Here is a 23,915-nt window from a genome sequence, read left to right as displayed (position 1 = left end):
TTTCTGGGGCTATAGTTTGCCTTCATTCCTTCTGGTAACTCTTTCGCCAATGATCACTCTCTGCCAAAGAGTGCCTTGCTTTGTCCTGCCCTCCCTACCATGATGAACCCTCTGAAACCACAAAAAGGAATCTTTACTTCTATAAGCTGTTTTTCTTGAGCATTTGGTCATAGGATAATCTAAAAAACATTCACTGAACAAATGAATATATTAACATTTTTGAGGTTTATTGACTTTGTAGTATAGCTAGAATCACAATGGGAAAGTTCAAAGCATACTGCTCAAATTGAAGAAAGTCAGAATAACAGGAGGAAGGCAAAGCCAAACAGAGAAGAGTGGAAGGGAAGGAAACGTATCTCTGCATTCTGGTGAGAGGCATAGGCCCTGTGGATGGAAACTTATTTAGACACTAAAGCTGCATTTGGCTTGTCATCAAGTTTAATCAAAAATAAGTATAGGTAAAAAGATAGTTTTTATAATTGCCAATTTGATAGAAGTCTGTAGAGACAAAAATTCACTAATAATGAAAATTATAGTTTGTTACATCAAGGTGTATGAAGACAGAACCTCAACAATAATCTAGCAGGGGCAGTGCCTCACACATGTAATCCCAACACTGAGGAGGCAGAAGCAGGAAGATCTAGAGTTTGAGACTAAGCTGGATTGAAAGAAAGAAGTAAGGATTATTTTAGTGGTAGAAATGAAGACATTCTAAAACATCTTACACTGCTTTAGTAATATTACATTTTGTGCCAGTGAGATAGCTGAGCAGGTAAAGGCACTTTCCACCATGCCTCAAGGCCTAAATTCAATTCATGGGGCCCATATGTTAGAGAGAACTGATGGAATTCCATAGCTTGTTTCACACACACACACACACACACACACACACACACACACATGTGCATGAGCGTGTGCACACGTGCATGCACACACACACACACAGACAGAGATAAATAAATAAATAAAATATAATTTTATTTTGTTAATTCTAAAAGTTTTACTTTGATGGGGAAAGTATTTTATTTGTTTGGACTTTTTTCTTCTTTAATTTTGAACATAATTCTTTATTGATTCTTTGTAAATTTTGTATCATGCACCCCAATCCTGCTCACCTGCCAGTCCCTCCATATCTGCCCCCCACTCCTGCATATTAATTAAAAACAAACAAACAAAAAACCCACCTCAGTCCCAACACCCATTCATTCATCCTATTGGCATTGGGTACTACAGTGTCACATAGTATACCCTTATGTCCAATCAGCCCCACCAGCAAATGTTTAGTGCAATGAGTCATTGATCTGGCTCAAGGCCTCTGGTTTCTGGTACACAACTATCACTGGGCCCACATCAAAACTCCTCTCAGATATCCTGTTATTGTCTGAGTCATGGAGATCCTACAGTTATCATTCTGTAGTACCAGTCCCTTTCAGCACTCCAGCAGATCATAGATGGGGCAGCTGTTAGGCAGCATCAACTCTCCTTCTATGTGTCCAGCAAGGGGCAAGGCCTGCTATGCCAGGGCCAGTGAGAGACAGGGCTGAATCATCACAGCCCTTGGATTTCAACACACATGCTTCTTATGACCCCCTGTGGTAACATGAGCCATGGACATCAGCCCAGATCCTGGCTTCTGTTAGGCCACAGACCCAGACAAGAACCACAGCAGAAGCAGCAGCCCAGGTCTGGCCCCATGTTGCCACACAGGCTAGACAACTGGCATCAGCATTACCTTCAGTGATATCAGGACATCAATACAGACCTTGGCTGCCGTAGGGCTACGGACCCAGACATAGCCCCAGTGACATGATGGCCCCAGTGGCAGCACAGCCCTCGGACACCAACATGGCCACAGGGGACACCAACATGGCCACAGGATTTGGCCTAGACCCCAGGCATTCATGTGGCTTTTGGTGGCACCACACATCACACACCCCAACTGTGGTATGACCACAGACTCAATCATGATTCCCAGGCATCAGCCGAAGTTCAAATGTCACCTTGGCCTGAGGTGGCAGCACAGGTCACTCTGATTAGAAAGGCTCCAGAGGCAGTGTGGCACTCAAGACACCAATATGGTCACAGGTGGAATCCCAGACCCCTGGCATTAGCATGACTTTGATAGCACCATGAACCACAGACATCAACACAGACCCTGGCTGAAGATGGGCTACAGAGAGAGGCATGGTTCCTCAATTGCATGCAAGGCCCAGCCATCACCATGGCACCTTGTGGCAGAGTAGGCCACTCAGATCTGTATAGCCCTGGCTGAAGCATAATCCTCAGATCCCCACCTGGCCTTGGTGATGGCCCAGACCTTAGGTATTTGCATGACTTTCAGTGGTATCAGGGGACACAGCTATCAACCGAGGCCCTGGTTGCAGGCCACAGATATAGATGTGGTCCTTTGCAGTAGCCCAGGCTCAGATGTCACCATGACCCAGGGTGGCAGCATAGGCCATGAAGATTATCATGGCTCCAGCAAAAAGGTGGCCCTTGAAACCAACATGGACTCAAGCATTTGACCAGACCCCAGTCACAATCTTCAGTGGTTACTGGAGCCATGGACATCAACACAGGCCCTGGATGCTGCAGGGCCATGGACCTGGCCCCCAACAGTAACCCAGGCCCAGATGTCATCATATCCTCTGGTGCCAGCACAGGCCATTCAGATCAACATGGCCCTTGAATACTAAAATGGCCACAGATGGCCACCCACACCCCAGGCATCCCTGTGGTCTTGGTGGCAACATGGGTCATGGACACCAACTTAGACCCTGGCTGTTGCAGACCCAGATATGACTATAGGCAGCAGCCCAGGCCTGGACATCACCCTGGTCCTGGGTGTCAAGCAGGCCACCAACATCAGCCCATTTCTCACAGCTCTCATTTCTTTAGAACTGCCTCTTACCACAGTACATGAACCATTCCACCTCTCCTTTTCTCCAATTTCACCACCTCACACTTGCTCATCATATTGGCACCCAACTGCCAGGCACCAGAAGGTTCAAGACAGGCATGTGGATGCTTCTGGCAAACTGGACCACGAGGACGCAGCTTTCCTGTGGTGTCTTTCACCTGCCTGACCCACAAGGCACTGGGCGGGCATGTGGAACAAATCTTAAAGTTATTAATGAAGATGTTTCCAACTTTAAAAGTAGAATTAGGCCTCCAAATACTGTCTCCTAGGGGATGAATTTGTTTTGGAACTGTAGTTTATCCTAGATGGAAACAACATTATTGGTTGCTCATAAAACAATGAAAATTTCATCATGATGAAATTAAAATAACATAATTTAGTTTAGGCACTTTAATAGCTTTGGTGAGTCCACTTTTACGGCTTATATACTATTTTTATTCCATTTTAAATGTCACTGTACAACTAGCCTCATTCTTATTATAGTTTACTGTTGTGTGTGTGTGTGGTGTGTACATGTGTGACATAGAGCACCTCTGGAGGTCAGATAATAGCAGGGACTGAATCCAGGCCAACAGGCCTACTCTCTAAGCACTTTTACCCACTGAGCAGATCACTCACCATAAAGTTCCCTCTTACTTATTGTTCCTCTCGTTAATGATCCTGGAGCTGGAAGTTCTTGAACACCCCTACACATTGTCCATTCATTCTTCTCTACAAAATCATTGTAAACAACTTTAGAGCAAAACAAGGTCACCTCAAAACTTTCTTCCTGTAACATTTAAGTGATCTACCACCTAATATGTTTTCAACAAAATTATGAGGGAAAAAACACAAAAACAGGGGACAAAATTAGGTAATTCAGTGCGCTAAGACCTCCCGTGTTGTGGGATTTAGATGCATTTAGCCAGTGACTTTCAGGGCAGCAAGCCCCAGGGTGAGGTCTTGTCTGCATACATGACAGTTTAAGAGCTGAGGGATCATGTCAAATAAAGAATGATTCCAGTAGACTGAGCATCCATACAAACTTGAAAAAAAAAAAAGATGCTTCACTTAATAAACAACACACGCATTGGCAAAAGTATTATTTTTAGAAATATATTCATGATGGCTCGATGGTGAAGAGATTGTCTTGCTCTTGTGGAAGACCTGAGCTCAGTCCCCAGCACCCATATGGGGCAGCTCACAACTGCCTATTAATGCCATCTTCAAGGGATCTGGTTCTTTTTTCTGGTCTCTGTGGACACCTATACACACACACACACACACACACACACACACACACACACACACACACACACACTTAAAAATAAAAGATTTCTTAAAACAATAAAATATATTATTCTGGCTTTCCGCCGACCGACCCAGGAACGAGAGCCCTCATCCAGTGGCTGATGGAAGCAGAGACAGACATCCACAGATCTACATTGAGCTGAAATTCGGAATTTAGTTGAAGAGAGAGAGGGAGGAATGAAGAGCGAAGGGGTCTGTACCAGGTTGGAGAAACCCACAGGAACAGTTAGTTGGCCTGAACAAGGGAGAGCACATCGACCCCAGATGCTGTCCAGGAGGCCAGTACAAGACTGATCCAGATCCCTGAACATGGATGTCAATAAGGAGGCCTCTGCACTCCAGGGAGCCTCTGGTGGTGGATTAGTATTTTTCCCTGGTGCAAGAAGGGACTTTGAGAGCCCATCCCACGAGAAGGGTTACACTCTGTCCCTGGACACATGGGGAAGGGCCCAGGCCCAGCACAGGAAGATTTAGTGGACTTTGCAGAGCCCCCCTTGAGGGCCCTACCTGCCTGGGGAGTGATGGGTGGATGGGGTTGGGGGAAGGTTGAGGGTGAAGGAGGGATGGGGGTGAGGGGAGGGAGAGGGAGAAGGGACTTACATGTGAAACAAGCTTGTTCCCTAACTAGAACTAATAAATAAATTTAAAAAAAAAAGAATAAAGAGATGGAGGAGTAAAGAAAGGAGGAGAACAAGGAGATATAGAGAAAGGTGAAAAGAGGGAAAGCAGGGGTGTGGGAGCAGAGTGTGAAGCAGGGAAGGAGGGGAGAGAGGAAGGGACAGCCTTTTAAGGGGTGTTGCTGTGCTGCTGGGGTTCTACATTGCATCAAAGATCTAAGCTCTGTCTTCAGGTACTGAAAAACATAGATGAAAATCCCTGCACAAAGAGTGCCCATTTTGGTGGCGTTATGCTCCTGGAATAAATGCAATTTAAGTGAAAAAATATTATTCTGGCTAGAGGATTCATGAGAAAACACTTTTGTAAGAACAGCAGTAAGGCATTTCATAACTAGTGACTGATTGGAGAGGGCCCAGGTCATGGTGGGTGATGCTGTCACTGGCCTGATGGGCTTGGGTTCTGTAAGAAAGCAGGCTGAGCAAGCAAATAAGCAGCACCCTTCCATGGCCTCTGCATCAGATCCTGCTCCAAGTTCCTGTCCTGTTTGGGTTCCTCTCCTGACTTCCTTTAATAATGAATAGTGATATAGAAGATTTAGCCAAACAAACCATTTACTCCCCAAATTGTTTTGGTCATGGTGTTTTGTCATAGCAATAGTAACCCTAACTAGGACATATATGCTAATTGATTTAGTCATTTATTATGTGTGTGAATGCATTCACACCTGTGTGCATGTAGGTGTGAGCATCTGTGTATGTATGTGCACGCAGAGACCACCCATTCCTTTGACAGAAGATCTTCCTCTGAACCTAGAGCTAATATTCCCTTGGAAAGGCTAGAAGCTCCAACCTTCCTCCTGGTTCCACTCACACAAAGCTGGGATCGTAGGTATATGCAGGACTCCTGGCTTATGAGTGTGAATGCTGGGATACAGTCCTCATGGATGTGCAGCCAGCTGCACCCCAAAAGAATTTATAAGTAAAGAAAACAAAAGAAGAAGAGGGTAAAAAGGAGAAAAACGAGGTGAGAAGAAAACAGATATTCATCAAGAATCAGGCTGAAGAAAAGTTGCTATAAAGAAAGCAAAAATGAGGCAGTTTTGCTTCTCACAGCATAATATAGTCCAAAGGGAGAAATACATGAAGCAAATTTCCAATAGGAATAAAAGCATATGGCTTGTAAATATCATATTCAAAGATGTCAGAATGTCAAACAAGTATCAGGTATGAATGGAAACCCATATAAGAAAAACGAGTGCCGGTATAAAATCCACTGAAGTATGGAATAAATGCTAAAATAATGTGATCTAACAACAATCAAGCAATATGCTATTGGATTGTCAGAGTTGAGATAGCCAGTGAGGACGAAGGTAACAACTAAAAAGAGATTCTGTTGTGATGTCAGGAGTCTGCCTCATTCTGGGCTTAAGTCTGAATTCTGGCCAGCGTCATACTTAGTGATCCTAGGCTATCATCTCAGTTTTCTGTATCTCAGTTTTTCACCTAAAGAAATTTGGGGAAATACTTCTTCCTGACAGGGTTTTAAAGGTGACATGGTTTATAAATGTGAGTCATTTAGAATTGTACTTAAAAAACTTTAACTGCTCAAGAAGTGTTACCAGTTGTTTTGTTTGGTTTTGCTTTTGAATTTTGAGACAGGTTTTCTCTGTGTAGCCCTGGCTGTCCTGGAACTCAGTCTGTAGACCAGGCTGGCCTCGCACTCAGAGATCCAGCTGCATCTGCTTCCCAAGTGCTGGGATTGAAGGCGTAAGCAACACTGCCTGGTTAAGAATAATTCAATTTCTTAATGGTTTTCACTGCCCCTTTCTTCATAATTAAGAGAAATCTTTTAGAATATAATATACTTTCAATTTTATCTTCTTTGAACTCAAATATATTTAGATATAATAGTCCTTATTTAGAAGGTGATCTTGTTAAAATTACTGGCACTACTTTATAAATATTTATTTCCATCTGGATGAATGGATGACAGATAATGACAATGAAGATAGATAGATGATAGATAGATAGATAGATAGATAGATAGATAGATAGATAGATAGATAGATTTATGGAGTAAAGTTTCTTCTGAATGGCTTTACAGTAACTTTTAAATGCTTTTTGAAATTTTTATCACTGCCTAAGTTCTTTATATTATTCTGTAACAGTAAACCAACAAATAATACTACTTGAAAACATGTTTATTATTCACCTACACTGTAAGTTTTAGACTTACAGCATGGGGTATCATTATGATGTTAACCACCAACTTGACAAAATCACTTGGGAGATGGGCCTCTGGGTATGCTCCACAGGATTATCTTGATTCCAGCCCACTGTTGTTGGCACCACACCATTATTCCCTGAGTAGGTTCCAGTCTTAAATCTGTGAAGGAAGGAATGGAGCAGTAGCATGCATCCACTGTCCTCTGCATCCTGACTCTGGATGCAATGATCTGCCACTTTAAGTTCCTGTGGCCTTGACTTTCCCATCATGATGGACTGTGTCCCTGAACTATGAACAGAATAAATGTTTTTTCCTTTGAGTTTCTTTTGTCAGGGTATTGTGTTACAGCAAAGGGAAATAAAATTAAGACATGTATTTGCTGGTATTAAGAGATTTTTTTTACAACTGTAGATTACACGTTCGTGGCAAAGCTGTCTCATTTATGGTTGCTACTTCTTTTGATGGCTCTCTACACTAGCAGAGTGTAGAAGAGCTTTTTTTTATACCAAATCTGGTTTTGTCTCTGACAAATATTTTTTAAAAGTTCTTTACTAGAAAAACAATGCAAACTCAGAAATTTTCAAAGACAAAAAGCATCAAAAGAAAGTAAATCCTCTCAATGACAATTCCCCATTTTTCATTTCCATTGTAATATTTCTTTTTGTAGTTTTAATATATCATGGCTCTCCTTTCAAAATAAAACTGATCAATAAAAGTTTTCAAAGTTCTGTTTACTTGTAACTTTTCATGAGTCCAGCTTTTGAAAAAAACAAGAATATAGACTACTTTACTCTGAGAACAAAAATTGTAATCTGATGAGCAAGGTAACTCTATTAAATCACTAATAATCTGCTGCTAAACTATACAATATAAACTGTCTATTTGATCTTTTGCATGACTTATACCCTTATAAAAATGCATTTTACTTATATTTAGACTTTCAAGAGGCTTTGGCTATAAGTGTATAGTACCAAAATCTATTCTCAAAATATTTATATTGGCCACTAATAATATCTTAAACATACACATTTTCATGGTGATTTACTGAAAAAACTAAAATGTCAATTTTAAAGTAAAACTTAAAAGTAAACACATAACTTCACAAAGTAAGTAGATAAGAACTGTTAAAAACAGCTATTTAAAATTTAAAGAATTTTCTCTTAACTAGTTAAGTTTAAATTCTTTAGAGTGTAAAATTTAAGGTAATAATTTGTGTATCATTTCAGGTTTTGTCTGTGTGTGCTATGCTACCTATGGCATGCTTTCTTCATGGCATGCCAGGACCAAGCCAAATTAAGAACCAAGGGTATTTAAAGCCTTCACCCACCTAATAAGTGCTGGCATTATTTGGTTAAGGCAAGCCACAAGGTCAAACCCAACATCATGAGACAGATGAATTATATACTTCACCTATAATGTGAATGGAAGCTTTCTTAACACCAACCCAAATTATCATAAATGTATCCATTCAGGTTTGTGGATACAAACTCGGGGCACTTGGATGCAAGTGATAAATTGAAAACATTATCTATCTATCTATCTATCTATCTATCTATCTATCTATCTATCTATTCATCTACCATCTATCTCTGCCTGCTGCCTGGGGATCAGGATGTTAAGCTCTCGGCGACTACTTTGGTACCATGCCCGTCTATCTGCTTCTCACCATGATCGTGGACTAACCCTCAAGACTGTAATCAAGGGCCCAATTAAATGTTTTCTTTTATATGAGTTGCCTTGGTCATGGTGTCTCTTAGCAGCAATAGAACAATAACTGAGACAGCAGCTTTGCCTTACTCTGTCTTGAATGCTCTGCTCCAAGCTATCCTGTGAGATGACTTTGCTCCTCTTAGAACTTTTGCTAACGTGTTGGGTCCACAGTGAAGCCTCTCATGATCATTTTTCTGAAACTCCTGCCCACGCATCCTTTTCCTACTGTTTTTATTCCTCTTGTCTTGTCCCTAGAAGAACATCTAATACATTGTCTACCTTACTTAATATGCACTTTTCAGTGTCCTCCTCTGCTAAAGTCTAAGTTCTATGAAAACTAATTTTAACCTTTTTCTCACTTATACATTCCAAGTACCTGGTAATCTGTAGCGTATGGTTGGCACCAAATAGCAATTCTGAGTTAATAAGCATACAGAAGTAGAATCAAAAAGCATACTTTAAACTTCTGAAAGTCAAAGTATGACCAAACTGGTCTTAGAGGCAGCATTTTAGAAAAACTAAATCAGGCTACATTTTAAGCACAATTCTTGTATTACATTAAAATGCCACCATATTCACAAGGCATGCATACATTGTACTGGAGGTAAATTAATCATTTATTTGTTCATACACAACTGCCCTCAAGTTGGCTTATCCTCCACCATTAAAAAAGAATCAATCCTGCATTTGTTTGGATAACACATTCCTAGTAGAGCTATTGTGGTTAAAATTCGACATCATCTATTCAGTGCAGTTTAAAAGCACACAAAGCTATAGAAATTATTAAAGCCTTACAGAAACTTTCTCAAACCCCTTAGGCATTCATTACAGATGAAACACTCAAAAACATGGAAGGAATTTGCTCTTAGTATTTATAGTAAATAAGTAAATTAAGTTTATTGCTTTATTTCAAAAATTACTAACTGCCCCTGCCCTGTCTTATGTAACTGTCCTCATCATCCTTGATGTGCTACTCCTGCTTAATGTGCTAACTTCTCTGAAATTTTTGTGTTATATAATGTCTTCTTTGCCTATATGTCTTTGTTCCAACACAGCCACTAAAATACTGCCTAATTTAGATTGTTGTTGTCTTTCTGACATCATTGTTTTTACCCACAGGAAATAAAACTTGTACAAAGAAATACAGCTTAGAATTTATGTTAATTAAAAATAAGATACATTTTTCATCTATCCTTTCAGCTTAGACATTAGAGACAGTAGAATAAATTATTTTCATTCTAGTCAACTCAAAAGTTTTTAAATAACTCATGTACAAGAAACATAAGTGCTATAAGTGCTGCCTGAGCCCACAGTGACATTTCCCTAACTGTAAACATCATCACTATTGAAATCTGCAAATCCATTAGTGGTAAGAGACCTGGAGAGCTTTCCAAGTACTGACTCTACTAAACCCACCTTCAACAGAGGAACAAGATGAAAACAGCTGATACCTGCAGAAGGTTTACTGTCAATGTGGAATTTTCTTCTGCCTTTCCCCTCAGATTACCATCCTGCCATGCCTTTCTTTAATGCAACAGAAATAGCCCTATCTTGGTTCCATAGAATCAATGTGATGTGGTTTCGTTCACAATTCCTTCTGGGAGACCATCAGTTACTTCAAAAAAGCTACAAAAGCTCTACTACCACTCAGGTGGGAAGAGCTTTCTCATCACTCCTGGGTGGGGATGAAAATTCAGGCTCCTCACCAGGCTTTTCCTAATGCCCCCAGGCTAGGAGGCAAAAGCCAACTCCATTGTTTCCCACATGGTCCCCACTGACATGCTGTGGGGGACACAGCCACTATTGCTGGATGGGAGCTAAAATCCTGAATCTCCAGGGAAAAAAGGAGCGGTGCCTTTTCACAATAAGGGTGGGGTGGAAATCCAATCTGCCTGCTGGCCCACATGCTCAGGGAGGGCTGAGAGGAGTTCTCTACTAGCCAGAGGAAAAGCAAGAAAGTTCCAGCCTTTAATCAAAGGGTGGGGAGTTAGGGTGGCTCTTTACAGCCTGACAGAGGGAAAGCCAGGACTCTACCCAGCAGGCCTTGTGGGAAGGGTGTGAGTGGGACTCTGGCAACTCCTTACCCCCTGTGGTGTTTGACTGAATTATTTACAAGCTGAGTATGTTTTCCCCTATCATTGACTAAAACAATAAGACTATTCTTGGGAGATTTTTTATTTTTTGAAACATTGGCATTATAGGTTGCCAACTTCCCCAGGATCGGTCTTTTCTTATCTGAATTTTCACTTTCATATGTTTGTTTACCTGTGATAGGAGGAGGTATGTTCAGATTCCCTTGGAGGACAGAACTCTGACTAATTTCCCTGGTGTGGCCTGATGTGAGTGCCAGGAACTGACCTTGGGTCCTCTCCAAAGATCAGTATCACCCTTAACTGTTGAGCCACTCTTAATTTAATATTTATCAATGTATGTATTTATATATTTGTTACATGTGTGGGGGAACACCATCCCTGGGACTTATTTTTTTCACTTATTTAATATGTGGGCTGGGGGTCATGACTTACTTGTGGAGGTCAGAGGACAACTTTGGGGAGCTGGTTCTCTCCCTCTACAACATAGGTGTGAAGGATTGAACTTGGGTCATCATATACTGCTGAACCATTTTTTAAGTGACAGGATCCAATTCTGTTGTCCAGGGACCTGCCTGTCTCACTCTGCACAGGAGCTGGGCTACAGGTGTATGCCTCTGCTCCCAGCTCATTTTAATTGTTTGATATCCATATATTGTGATATGGTAACATTGCACAGCCTATCAAGGATGTGAACCATTCTTTTACCTGCAGATCCATTATACACTTACAAGCACTGATTTTCAGACTGTCATAGTATCACTGTATTGGTATTCAACTGACCCTTATTTTACATGATAATGGTCACAATGCACATGAATAGAGGCAATTCTGACATGTAACAGTGAAGCCATCAAATGCTTCAAGTGAAAGGTGAAAGGTAAGGTCTTGAGTGACCATATTTACATAACTTTTATTGCAGTGTATCATTATAATTTTTCTATTTTATTGTAGCTGTTATTTTCCTACTGTGCCTAACATATAAACTAATCTTTAACATATGTGTACACAGGAAAAAGCATAGTATATATAGTGTAGGACTCAGGTAACTTTTAGGGTTTGTTTGTTTTTTTTTAACATAATCTTCACATAGTAAAGAGTTGCTATATAAGGAAAAAAAAATTAACCCAGAGTCTAGCATGCATTTGCTATGTTTGGGTACAATGGTCAGCGTTTGTGTCATTCAGGAAAGGTGCTGAGTACCCTGCCCTGTTGTGCATGCATGCCCCTCTGGGCATGTGCATGGGAGGACCGTCCAGAGAATCCTGAGTCTCCCTCACTGGTCCAATTTCTTCTGTGCTTTTCAGAACATTTTTGTTGTTTTAAATATGATGTCATATTGTTATAGTCCATAGGAAGAGTGTGGAAAAATATGTTTACTTCATCTTCCAGGAAGCAGATGTCCTCTATTTGGAATTTTAAAACATTAGACTGTATCATTGAGTCATACAAAAGACTTTGTCTCAGCACAATGTAAAAATGCTGAAATCAATGCCCAAAAGTACTTGTACAATGTATCTCTAGAATGCTAATTAAGTTAAACCAACAACATGAAGACAAGCCCTAGTACAGTGTAACTAGGTCCTCATCAGGGAAGACTGGAACACAAGCCGAATAGGATGGCCATGTGAAGATACAGGAAAAACATGACTGTCTTGAATTCAGGAAGGTCTTGTTCTCAACAGGAACCAACCCTTTTAACACCCTTATCTTAGATTACTTGCCTCTAGAAACAGAATATTATTCTTTAAGCCACCTAATTTTTAGTACTTTGTTAATGCTGCCCCAGTAAAGAGAGAATTACAGAAAGATATTGATTTTGTTTAACGTTAGGGGTAAAGTTCTCCATGATAAAAGTTTGGTTACTCATTTTTCTTTCTTTTCTTTTCCTTTTCACTTAGACTAAAAATTCACAATTGTAGCAGCCAGCATATGTTCCCAAAAAGAATTACTTTTCTCTAGGAGAGATACTCTTAAAAAATATTTAAAAGTAAAAAAAATCTGGAAATTCATCTGTTCCCCAATCTGTTTCATAGCATACTAACTAGAATCCCTGAATGCATGAGGGAAATACCTGTCTGGTACAAAAATGGATGGCTGTAGAAAAAAATCAAATCTTGGGGAAAACGTGGCTGCAGTGATGTGTATACAGAACCAGACTGAACATTAGATACAGAGACAGAAGAGTGGAGGAGATAAGGAAGAAGAGAATGCAAGAAAGGAGTAAAGAAAAATAGATCTTAAGGTGGAAAGATGCAGTGTGGGCAAACAAGCAAGAAAAGGCAAAGTATTTTTCTTGTTTATTAAATATTACTGACAGAATTTCATAGAATAATCTTTAATAATAATGTTTTGGGAAAAGGCCAATGATGTACAAAATAAAAGAATGCTCTGGCCAGGCAGTGGTGGCGCACGCCTTTAATCCCAGCACTCTGGAGGCAGAGGTAGGTGGATCTCTGTGTCCAGCCTGGTCTACAGAGTGAGTGCCAGGATAGGCTCCAAAGCTACATAGAGAAACCCTGTCTTGAAAAACCTAAAAACAAAACAAAACAAAACAAAAAAATGCTCTGAATGTTTATACAATAACACTGTTTGCTCAGATCCTTTCCAGATGAGTTTATGACAATCATGTGGAGTAAACTAAAACTAGAGAAGAAGCCATTTCTTTTTTTTTTATTAGAAAGAAAATTATTTTACATGTCAATCCCAGGTCCCTCTCCCTCCCCTCCTCCCCTGCCCCCCCCAACTAACACCCTACCTATCCCATACCCTTTCTGCTCTCCTGGGGGGGGGTGAGGCCTTCCATAGGGGGTCTTCAAAGCCTGTCATATTCTTTGGGATAGGGCCGAGGCCAACTACCTTGTGTCTAGGCTCAGGGAGTATCCCTCTATGTGGAATGGGCTCCCAAAGTCCATTCCTATGCTAGGGATAAGTACTGATCCACTACAAGAGGCCCCATAGACTTCCAAGGAGAGAAGAAGCCATTTCAAACAAGATGACCTTTTGAAGCTTGTGATGCATAATACATCAGTCAGAGACTTTTCTGCTCAGGGCTTGGCATCAGCGATGTGACAAACCATCTAAGAATCTGTGCACATTGTTCATTGTTTAAATATTATTACTAGGGTAACAACTTACAGTGTCCCCTTACTCAGAGTTGCCTCAGGGCCCAAGAGCCACTTTGTTTGCTCAGGTTCCTCAAGGGCAGGAACTGAGAAAGTCATTGTATCTAGAAAGAACAGGATCAAGAACAATGAGCTCTGAACCTGATTAAGAGGGAATCTGTTAATATTGGAGACCTTATCTCCTAGCACAGGACTTACCATCTGGGCGCTACTGTAGTCAGTCCTGGAACACTGGATAAATTCAAGACCCACATTAAAGCACATATAGATGCCAGAGATGTCATGGGAAATCAGTAGCGGAAGGGGAGTGTGAAACCTCGAGGTTTATTATAGAAAGCTGCAAACCTAAATGACCATTTCTTCTCCAGAAAACTCTAGTCATTTCAGAATTTTGTATGCATCAGGAGAAACTTCAGTTCTCTCTTTATCTTATCTTGTCTTCAGAAGTGATGTCAGATGAAAATTGGGAGGGGAGGCTGGAGACAGGTGCCCCTCCCCTGGCCTTCCTCTGGTCTTTATTTCCTCTTCAAGGGGCAGTTCTGTCAGCCAAGTCTTCAAGCTTCTAAGCTGTGGTCTCTATTTCAAGTTTAACACTATTCTTCCATGATAACCTGAGAAAGGCAACTAAAATGCTTCTCTGTTTTGTTATTGTATATTTGTACAATGCCAGATATTTCTTAATAATACTGCAAATGAATAAACACAGAAGTAAATTTGACAATTCAGCTTTCTACTGACAAGATAAATATTAAATATGTTTACAAAATGTAAAACAATTTTTGTTTGGGAAAACTATAGCTTTTTTTATAAACATACTGTTTGTATTGCATATTTATTGCTGTTATTTTAAACTTAACTAATGGATGTTTTTAATTTCCTTTTTAGCTCTTAACACTGCAAATACATATGAGTTTGTAAATATAACCCACATTAATAAAATTCTAGGGTTTTTTTTTCCGAGACAGGGTTTCTCTGTGCAGCCCTGGTTGTCTTGAAACTTGCTCTGCATATCAGGCTGGCCTCTAAAACAAGAGATTTTTTTTCAGTGCTGAGAATCAAACCTAGGTCTTCACAAATGGGCTCTACCACAGAGCTACATCTTAAATCCTACATGCAGAATTTTAAAAATTAATTTGTTAAGCTGGCATACAAAGTGATGGGTTTCATTGTGGCATACGGACACACACACACACAACTATAAAACTAGGTTCCTCATATGAGAGAAAACATGTATAATCTTATATGTAATATTTGTCTTTTTTAGTCTAGCTTATTTTATTTTGCTTGGCATAATAACCTCTATTTCTATACATTTTCCTGCAAATATCATGATTTCGTTTTTCTTTATAGCTGAACAAAAGCCCATTGTATCTATGTACCTATGTGTAGTTGTCCCAACCTCAGGACAGCAACCTCAAGCAAGAAATCCAGGGAGGGGAATGGGGACAAGAGATGCAAGGGAATGACCACAAGACAGGATTCTGAGCTAGTGGCAAATTTTATTTTTTCCAGGATAGCTTATATAGTCAGTAGTATGGGGTAAAGGGGAAGGGGAGAAGAGGCCAAGAGCCAGGTGTTAGTTTAAGCAGGATCTTAGAAAACTATAGAAAGAGGATTTTGGCAGGGTAAAAAGTTCATGGGTGGTGGGGAGAGGGAGTGTTACCTAGGTGAGTGGTGGGAAGAAGGAAGGTGGCTTAGGTAAGTGGTGGGATGCGGGAGGTTTGCTTAGGTAAGTGGGCTTGTGGTTGGAACAAAGGATTGATGTCTGGGTCATGTTGTTCCTTCTGAGTGCTCATGCTTCTAGAAGCCATTTATAATCAAAAGACAGTTCTATAACTACATGGCGTGCCAAGTTTGGCCTAAAGGTTCATGCCAAGCTGTATGGCTCCCAACACCTATGTACCATATTTTCTTTATTCATCCATCTAGGCTGGTTCTATTTTTTAGCTATGGTGAGCAGTACAGAAATGAATATGGATGTGAAGGCCTCTCTGTGGAATATCAACTCAGAGTTCTTTCGGATATGTATGTATGCATGTATACCTAACTGTTTTAACTGATCTGTGTTGTCAAATTGATTGTAGCAACTAAGATACAAGCTTCTGGGCACTCCTACAAAGAATTTCCTTGATCAGGTTATTTGAAGCAAGAAGACCCAACCTACATATGGTAGGGACTTTCTGGTGGCAGCCCCGATAAAAGAATATGAAATAAGTAAATTTACTCTTTATTTGCTTGTCCCATTCTTACTGGCAAATTTATCTCTTCTCCTGTTGAAGCATTCCTTCACTAAATAGTAGAGGCTACTTCTTCCAACATAGGTGAAGACCAACAGCTCTCCAGGTATCCTCCAGACCTTCAGTGCCAGACTGGAATGGCTGAGACATCCAGCCTCATGAAATAAACAACTACTAGAGTCTTGGTCTCTCCAGTATGAGACAGCTATTTTGGGGCTACACAGAGCACATCCTGTAAGCCAATGCAATTAGTTCCCTACACACACACACACACACACACACACACACACACACACACACACACACACACACACACACACACACCAGTTCTATTCTTCTAGAGATCCCCATCTCATACAAGACATTTTTCCCATTCCTTAGACTATCTCTTACTACTCATGAATCTTTCTTTGCTAGGTAAAATCATTTTTACTCTTGCAATCAATTAGTAATTTCTAGGATTATTTCCTATGTCATTGCAATCCTTTCCAGGAAGTTTTTCTCTGTGCCTGTATATTGAAGTCCTTTGCCTATGTTTTCCGTTTTCCGTTTCAATGTTCCCAGTTTTACATTAAGGTCCTTGAACCATTTTGAATTAATTTTGTGTAGGGTGAGAAGTATGAATATAGTTTATCTTTTGACATGGAGAAATCCAGTTTTCTTAGCACCATTTGAAAAAGACAGCCTTTTCTACAATGTAAGTTTATGACACCTTTATTTTTTAACATTAAGTGGCTGTAGCTATGTGCTTTTATTTCTGGTTTCTCTATTCCATTCCTTTGCTGTACAAGGTAGGTTATATGGCAAGACCATGCTGAATAGTTAATATGGATATGCAATACAATCTGAGATCACATTTCATACCTTTAGCATTGCACTTTTTGCTAAAGATTGCTGTCATCATTCAGGGTCTTTTGTGTCTCCATATCAACTGTAGGATTGGTTTTCCTTGTTCTGTAAATAATGTGATTGAGATTTTGATAAAACTTGCATTGATTCTATAGATAACATTTAGTGACATCATTTTCACAATATTAATTCTGCCATAAGCATATAAGTTCGGTTCATCTTCTAATGTCTTCTTCAATTTCTTTCTTTGGTGTCTTTCTGATTTCTTTCTTTCTTTCTTTTTTTGGTAAACTCAAGTTGGTATGCAGAAAAACCTCTGACTGTTGTATGTTTAGTTTCCAGTCTGCTATTTTGCTGAAAATGATGATTACTTCTAAAGAGTTTTCTGATGGGCAAGTAGGCTCTTGAGCAGAAGGATGAACGGAATGACAACCTCTGGAGTCTGTCACATCCTGAAAAAACAGTTCCTGCCATGAGAAAATTGTCAGGTGGCCCTCTAATCTACAGTTCATACCCATTTTCAAGCCCAAATGTCTTAAATTTTTTCATAACTATTGAGTAGATTTTGCCTCAGTTAGATAGGCTTAGTTTCTGCCGGCTACAATCAAATCGTGCTAAGGTACACATTGTTAATATTCCTTTTCCTTTAAGTCTGAGTCTGAAAGATTTTGATTTATAATTTAGGCTTTACTGTGAATTCCTATGCACACATTGGTAATGCCAAGGAACTCTTTAACAACTGGAAAGTATAATTAGAAAGTACTTTGCTCTCTCTAGTCTTCTTTAAGGGAGTAGTAAATTGTCATCACCTAAAGTCCTGATTACATGTTGGCAACCAGTCATCAAAGGTCTGCTTAGCACTATACCCATAGTCATGGTATCTGTGGCATTTTGTCTTCAAAGGATAGTGTACACATCAGTAGAATAACAAGTATATGTATTGCTGGAAATAGTTTTACCCACGTTCTAGAAGTTAAATTTCTTCCATCATTTCCTTGAAGCAATGCACAGAAAAGGATCTTAGCTGTAAATTTCACACCACTCATGGCTCCCTGAGAAAACATGGACATGCAGTGTCTATACAGAAAGAATTTGAAAGCAAGAAACGTGTTGAGCTATTTAGCTATACATCCTGATTTACCCTATAATACACAATTCATCGTGCAAATTTATTTTACTTCCTTCCACTATAAATTTTCTATTTATCATTTTGGTGCTGTTATCTAGTTTCTTCTTATCTGTTTTTTAGAGGATATGTTTCTTTGGAGCTTTTGTTTACTATCTTTGGTAAGTGTAATTCTCAAGGCTTAGTTTTTGATGTGTGTGTACTCTGAATTGAAACATTAAAAATATTTACATTTTATAAAGAAACAATCCTGTTCTACATAACATTTGCAGAACTGTATGTGAAAGAGCTGAACTCACTTGGGGGCATAGCATATTTTAGAAAGATTTACATTTGGAAAACCTGACCAAAACCAAATGTTTGACATTTATGTTTGGAGTTCTTAGCCTAAAGAAATGTGGGTTAGCAAGCATGATTATGACTATTTTCAAATATGTAACTGAAGAAGTTGTTAGTCTCATTAATTTATCATGAATTTGAGAGAGGTACAGGGATAAATCTCTTTTCTAAAACATCCCCCACTAGAGGGATGTAGTACAAGCTAGACATGCCATAGACATGCCAGCTTCCTGCTAATCTGGAGACGCCTTGACTCTGTAATTCTTCTTCCTTGTAATTTAGATAACTTCTCACTTGAATCTGAAACACTGAGATGATGGGTATAACTTTGTATCTGCATAATACAAAGTGGTTTTGTATTAAAGGTAATAATGATCTACAAAATAAAACAATTTTAAGTAAACATTTTGTTAATAGAAAAGCAGTTTATCACTTTATTTTGGCCTATAGTGCCAGAGAAACAGTTCATTGTGGAAGGGAAGGACATGGCAGCTGGCATGGGTCTGTTTTGGTTAGTGATCTATATCCGTGATAGACACCATGACCAAAGCAACTTATAAAATAAAGCATGTAATTGGACTCACTGTTCCACGAGCTTAGAGTTTCTGATAGTGGAGCAATGACATGGTGGCAGATGGCAGGAGTAAGTAGCAGCTGAATTCATATCTTCATCTGATCTGGAAGCAGGAGGCAGTGAGAGCTAGCTCAAATAGTGGTAGTCCTCCAAAATCTCAAATCTCCAAGGGACACATCTCCTCCAGCAAAGAAAGCCATGCCTTTGGGTTAATGCCTAAGAGTGGAATTGCTGAATCTTGAGGTAGACTGATTCCCACTTTCCTGAGAAGCTGCCATACTGATTTCCAAAGTGGCTGTACAAGTTGGCAATCCTACCAGCAATGGAGGAGTGTTCCCCTTTCTCCACATCCTCTCCAGCATAAACTGTCATCAGTGTTTTAGATTTTAGTCATTCTGACAGGTGAAAGATGGTATCTCAGAGTTGTTTTGATTTGCATTTCTCTGATGGCTAAGGATGTTGAACAATTTCTTAAGTGCCTTTCAGCCATTTTAAGATTCCTCTGTTGAGAATTCTGTATTTAAATCTGTACCCCATTTTTCAATTGGATTATTTGGTGTTTTGGTGACTAGCTTCTTGAGTTCTTTGTATATTTTGGAAACCAGCCCTCTGTCATATGGGAAGTTGGTGAAGATCTTTTCTCATTTTGTGGGCTGCCATTTCATCTTACTGACTGGGTCCTTTGCTTTACAGAAGTTTCTCAGTTTCAAGAGTTCCCATTTATTAATTGTCGATCTCAGTGTCTGTGTTCTGGTGTTATGTTTAGGAAGTGGTGTCAATGAATTCAAGGGTACCTCCCACTTTCTCTTCTAAGAAGTTCAGTGTGGCTGAATTTATGTTGAGGTATTTGATCCATGTGGATGTTAGTTTTGTGCATGGGGATAGATATGGATCTATCTGCAACCTTCTACATGTGAGTATTCATTTATGACAGCACCATTTGTTGAAGATGCTTTCTATTTTCCATTGTATATTTTTAGCTTCTTTGTCAAAAATCAGGTGTTCATAGGTGTGTGGATTAATATCATGGTCTTCAATTCTATTCCATTGGTCTACCTCTCTTATTTGTGCCAATACTAAGCTGTTTTCATTACTATAACTCTATAATAGAGCTTGAAGTCAGGGATGGTGATGCTTCCAGAAGTTCCTTTATTGTACAGTGTTGTTTTGGCTATCCTGGGTTTTCTGTTTGTCCATATAAAGTTGAGTATTGGCTCTTTCAAGGTCTGTGAAGAATTGTTCTGGAATTTTTATGGGGATTGCATTGAATCTGTAGATTGCTTTTGATAAGATTGCCATTTTTACTATGTTGGTCCTACCCATCCAAGAGAATGGGAGATCTTTCCATTTTCTGGTATCTTTTTAATTTCTTTCTTTAAAGACTTAAAGTTCTTATCACACAGGTCTTTCACTTGTTTGCACAATCATACCACAGGACATCTGTTCAATTATGTTCATAGCAGCATTATTTGTAACAGCCAGAACCCTGAAGCAACTTAGATGCCCCTCAACTGAAGAATGGATAAAGAAAATGTGGTACATTTACACAATGGAGTACTATTCAGCAGAATAAAACAACGACATCTTGAAATTCTCAGGCAAATGGATGGAACTAGAAGAAACCATCCTGAGTGAGGGAAGCCAGACACAGAAAGAAAAACATGGTATTACTCACTCATAAGTGGATATTAGACATACAGCAAAGGTAACCAGACTACAATCCACAACCCCAGTAGAGCTAGGAAGCAAGGAGGACCCTAAGAAAGGCATACTTGGACCCCCAAGAAGGGGAAAGGGACAGGATCTCCTGACTAATTGGAAGCACATGGGGGGAGGGAGAAGAAGGTAGGGAAAAGAGGATGAGGGGAGGAGAACATAAGGCATCAGGAAGGTCAAGTTGGGGGAAGAATAGAGAAGGAGACAAAGGAAAGAAATACTTTAACAGAGGGAGCCATTATGGGCTTAAGGAGAAACCTGGCACTAGGGAAATCTCCAAGGGTCCACAAGGATGACCCCAACTAAAAATCTAAGCAATAGTGGAGAGGCTACCTTAAATGCCCTTCTCTTGTATTGAGATTGATGACTACCTTATATGCCATCCTAGAGCCTTCATCCAGCAGTGGAAGCAGAGACCCACAGCTAAGTACTAAGCTGAATTCCTGGAATCCATTTGTAGAGAGGGAGGAGAGATGAGCACAGGGGTCAAGACCATTTTGGGGAATCCCACTGAAACAGCTGAGGTGAACAAGGGGGAGCTTATGGACCCCAGTCTGACAGCTGGGGAACCAGCATGGGACTGTACCAGGCCCCCTGAATGTGGGTGTCAGTTGCTGGGCTTGGGTAGTATATGGGGCCTCTAGCAGTGGAAGCAGTATTTATCCCTAGTGCACAAATGGACTTTGGGAACCAATTACCTATAGAGGGATACTCTCTCAGCCTAGATACACAGGGGAGGGCTTAGTTCCTGCCCCAAATGATGTGACAGACTCTGATGATCCCCCATGGGAGGCTTCACCCTCCCTGGTGGGGGTAAGATGGGAAATGGTGGGGGGAATGGGAGGCGGGATGGAACTGGGATTGATATGTAAAATAAGATTGTTTTAATTTAAATAAAAATTAATTAAAAACAGAAAGCCATGCCTCCTAATTCTCGCCATATAGTTTTACCAACTGGGGAGCAAGTACTCAAACATATGAGACTATGTAGCCACTGTCATTCAAAACAAACACAGGCTCAATGCTAATGTCAAGAGCTTGAGACTGCCTCTCTTCCCATGTACTGCACCAGGAAGCAGAGCTGCAAGTGGGACTGGGCTATAGACCATAAAGGCCCATTCTCAGGGCTCCCCTCTCCTTAACTAGGCCAAACAACCTACCAAACCAATGGTACCACCCAGGGGTAGGTGTCTAAATAAATCATCCTTTTTCATTGTGTAAAAACACAATAATGCTTCCCTTGGGGATTTAAGAATATATGGAGGTGTGCACAGAATGAAGTAAATTAACTGTTAAATTGAATATGTGTCATTTAAATTTTGTGATGGGTAAATGGGGTTGCCCTTTTAACTAGAAACTAGGGCTCCAGATAGATTTCAGGAAAGAAAAAAAGTGTTATTTTCAATAAGTTTTATAAAGAGTGTGTTATATAGATAATAGAGAAATAAAACAAACAATGGAGAAATGGGAGAAGCCACTTACAGCTTATCAAGAACTGTAAGTAAAGGAGCTGTGCTATCAAAGAAGATGCCATGCCCCCTTGGGGCAGACAGAGCTCTCCTGTGGGCATGGAAGCAACATGACCAGCTGGCCAGACTCCACTGATCTGCACATCTCTAAGAAGCTCTGCAGCCAAAGGCACTTGATTTTCTTTTTCATGAAGGAATATGCTTTCTAAGGTAAATTATGTGTAGTTTATTTTTTAAAAATGCCTGTTACCATATGCTGTACACTATGTATTGATGTAGTAAATGTAGTTACATGATCTAACTTATGGGAAAAAGGTACAGAGAAATTTCATATTAATGATTTTATCAATTATTCATCATTATGTCAAATTTGAAAAATCAATTCTCTTGACACCTCAGGGAAAGAAACATTTGATAGTAATTTTATTTTTTTTGACACAGGGTCTCCTTTTGTAGCCCAAACTGCTCTTTAACTTGCAATCCTCCTGTTTCAGCCTCTGAGTGGTGAAGTATAGGTTTGTTTTACAGGCCTGCTTCGTTCCAGGATGAAGTATAGGTTTGTGTTATAGGCCTGCTTCATTTCATGATTTTTGGCAACAAGTAAATGATATTATATGGCTTCCTTATGATCTATTGTCATGTTTACTAGGGAAATAGTATGTGGCTTCCGTCTTCAGAGGGATACTATAAGGAACATAAAAATCGCCTATGCAGCAAGCATATAAGAACATTTATGCCTGACTGAATGGATACAGAGCTTTTCCCAGTGGCAATTTTTAACATTAAATGGTTTGGGTTTTAGATAACATAAAAGAAAATTGAAGAAACATTCAAATTAATTTTATACAATCCCTTCTAGCAAAGTGAAAAGGAAAGAATTCAAGTATATCTAAATTTATTAGGATTATTAGGATCAAAGCCCAACAGAAGGTGCTTGACCATAGTATAGAAACATTTTTAAATAGCAGATAAAGATTTTTTAAATGTAGATAAAGTTTTACACATCTTTCTGTAACAATAAAGGTAATAGGCAAACTCATGAAGGGAAATAGGCTAAAATTAAGTATTTAGCCAATGCTAATTGTCAAGGAGAGCTTGTAGGCTTTTTTTAAAGGATATAGTCAATGCTTATCATGTAGGAAATAGATTGATTAATCAATGACCTACTTTTAGAACAATGTTGTTAAAGCTGAACAAGCTGCTAAGCAAAGTAGAATGAATTGTGTCCATGGAACCAGCCTAATTACCAATATTTCATTTGACAAATCTCAAGGCAAGAGAATACCAACAATAAAAGAAACAAATAGCATCTTAGAGTTGGTAATTATTTATAGTTGGAAAAAATCAACACTAAATGGTGTACTTTCAGACCTGTGCAGGAGTGGAGAATATGACAGGAATTTGAAAACCTGACCATAATAATTCTCCTTGAAGTCTGGCAGGAGAAAAGTAAATCTCCAACATTGTTCTCTCCTTGATTTAGCACTCTGGGGAGTCAGGAATAACGAATGCAATTCAGGGGGGAAAGTAGGCAGCCACTTCTGATATATAATTTGAGAGAAGCAAGCCCTCTCTACTACCCCAAAATATCTCTACAGTCAGCCTCAGATTTTGCACCCCATAATT

General features: G+C 39.7%; 1 long non-coding RNA gene across 1 annotated transcript in view; it reads right to left on the bottom strand.

Moving 5' to 3' along the window:
* Nucleotides 1-16,823: 16,823 nt before the first annotated feature.
* Nucleotides 16,824-23,915, bottom strand: part of LOC118238332 — a 31,312-nt gene continuing 24,220 nt past the window's right edge. Inside the window, exon 3 of the long non-coding RNA XR_004768297.1 lies at nt 16,824-17,517. This is a non-coding gene — a long non-coding RNA (uncharacterized LOC118238332). The remainder of the gene's footprint in view (nt 17,518-23,915) is intronic.

This window comes from Cricetulus griseus, chromosome 2 (genome assembly GCF_003668045.3).
Source record: "Cricetulus griseus strain 17A/GY chromosome 2, alternate assembly CriGri-PICRH-1.0, whole genome shotgun sequence".
NCBI classification, from domain to species: Eukaryota; Metazoa; Chordata; class Mammalia; order Rodentia; family Cricetidae; genus Cricetulus; species Cricetulus griseus.
Note: the sequence above shows the minus strand (reverse complement) of the source record. Positions and strands in the feature narration are given on the sequence as shown.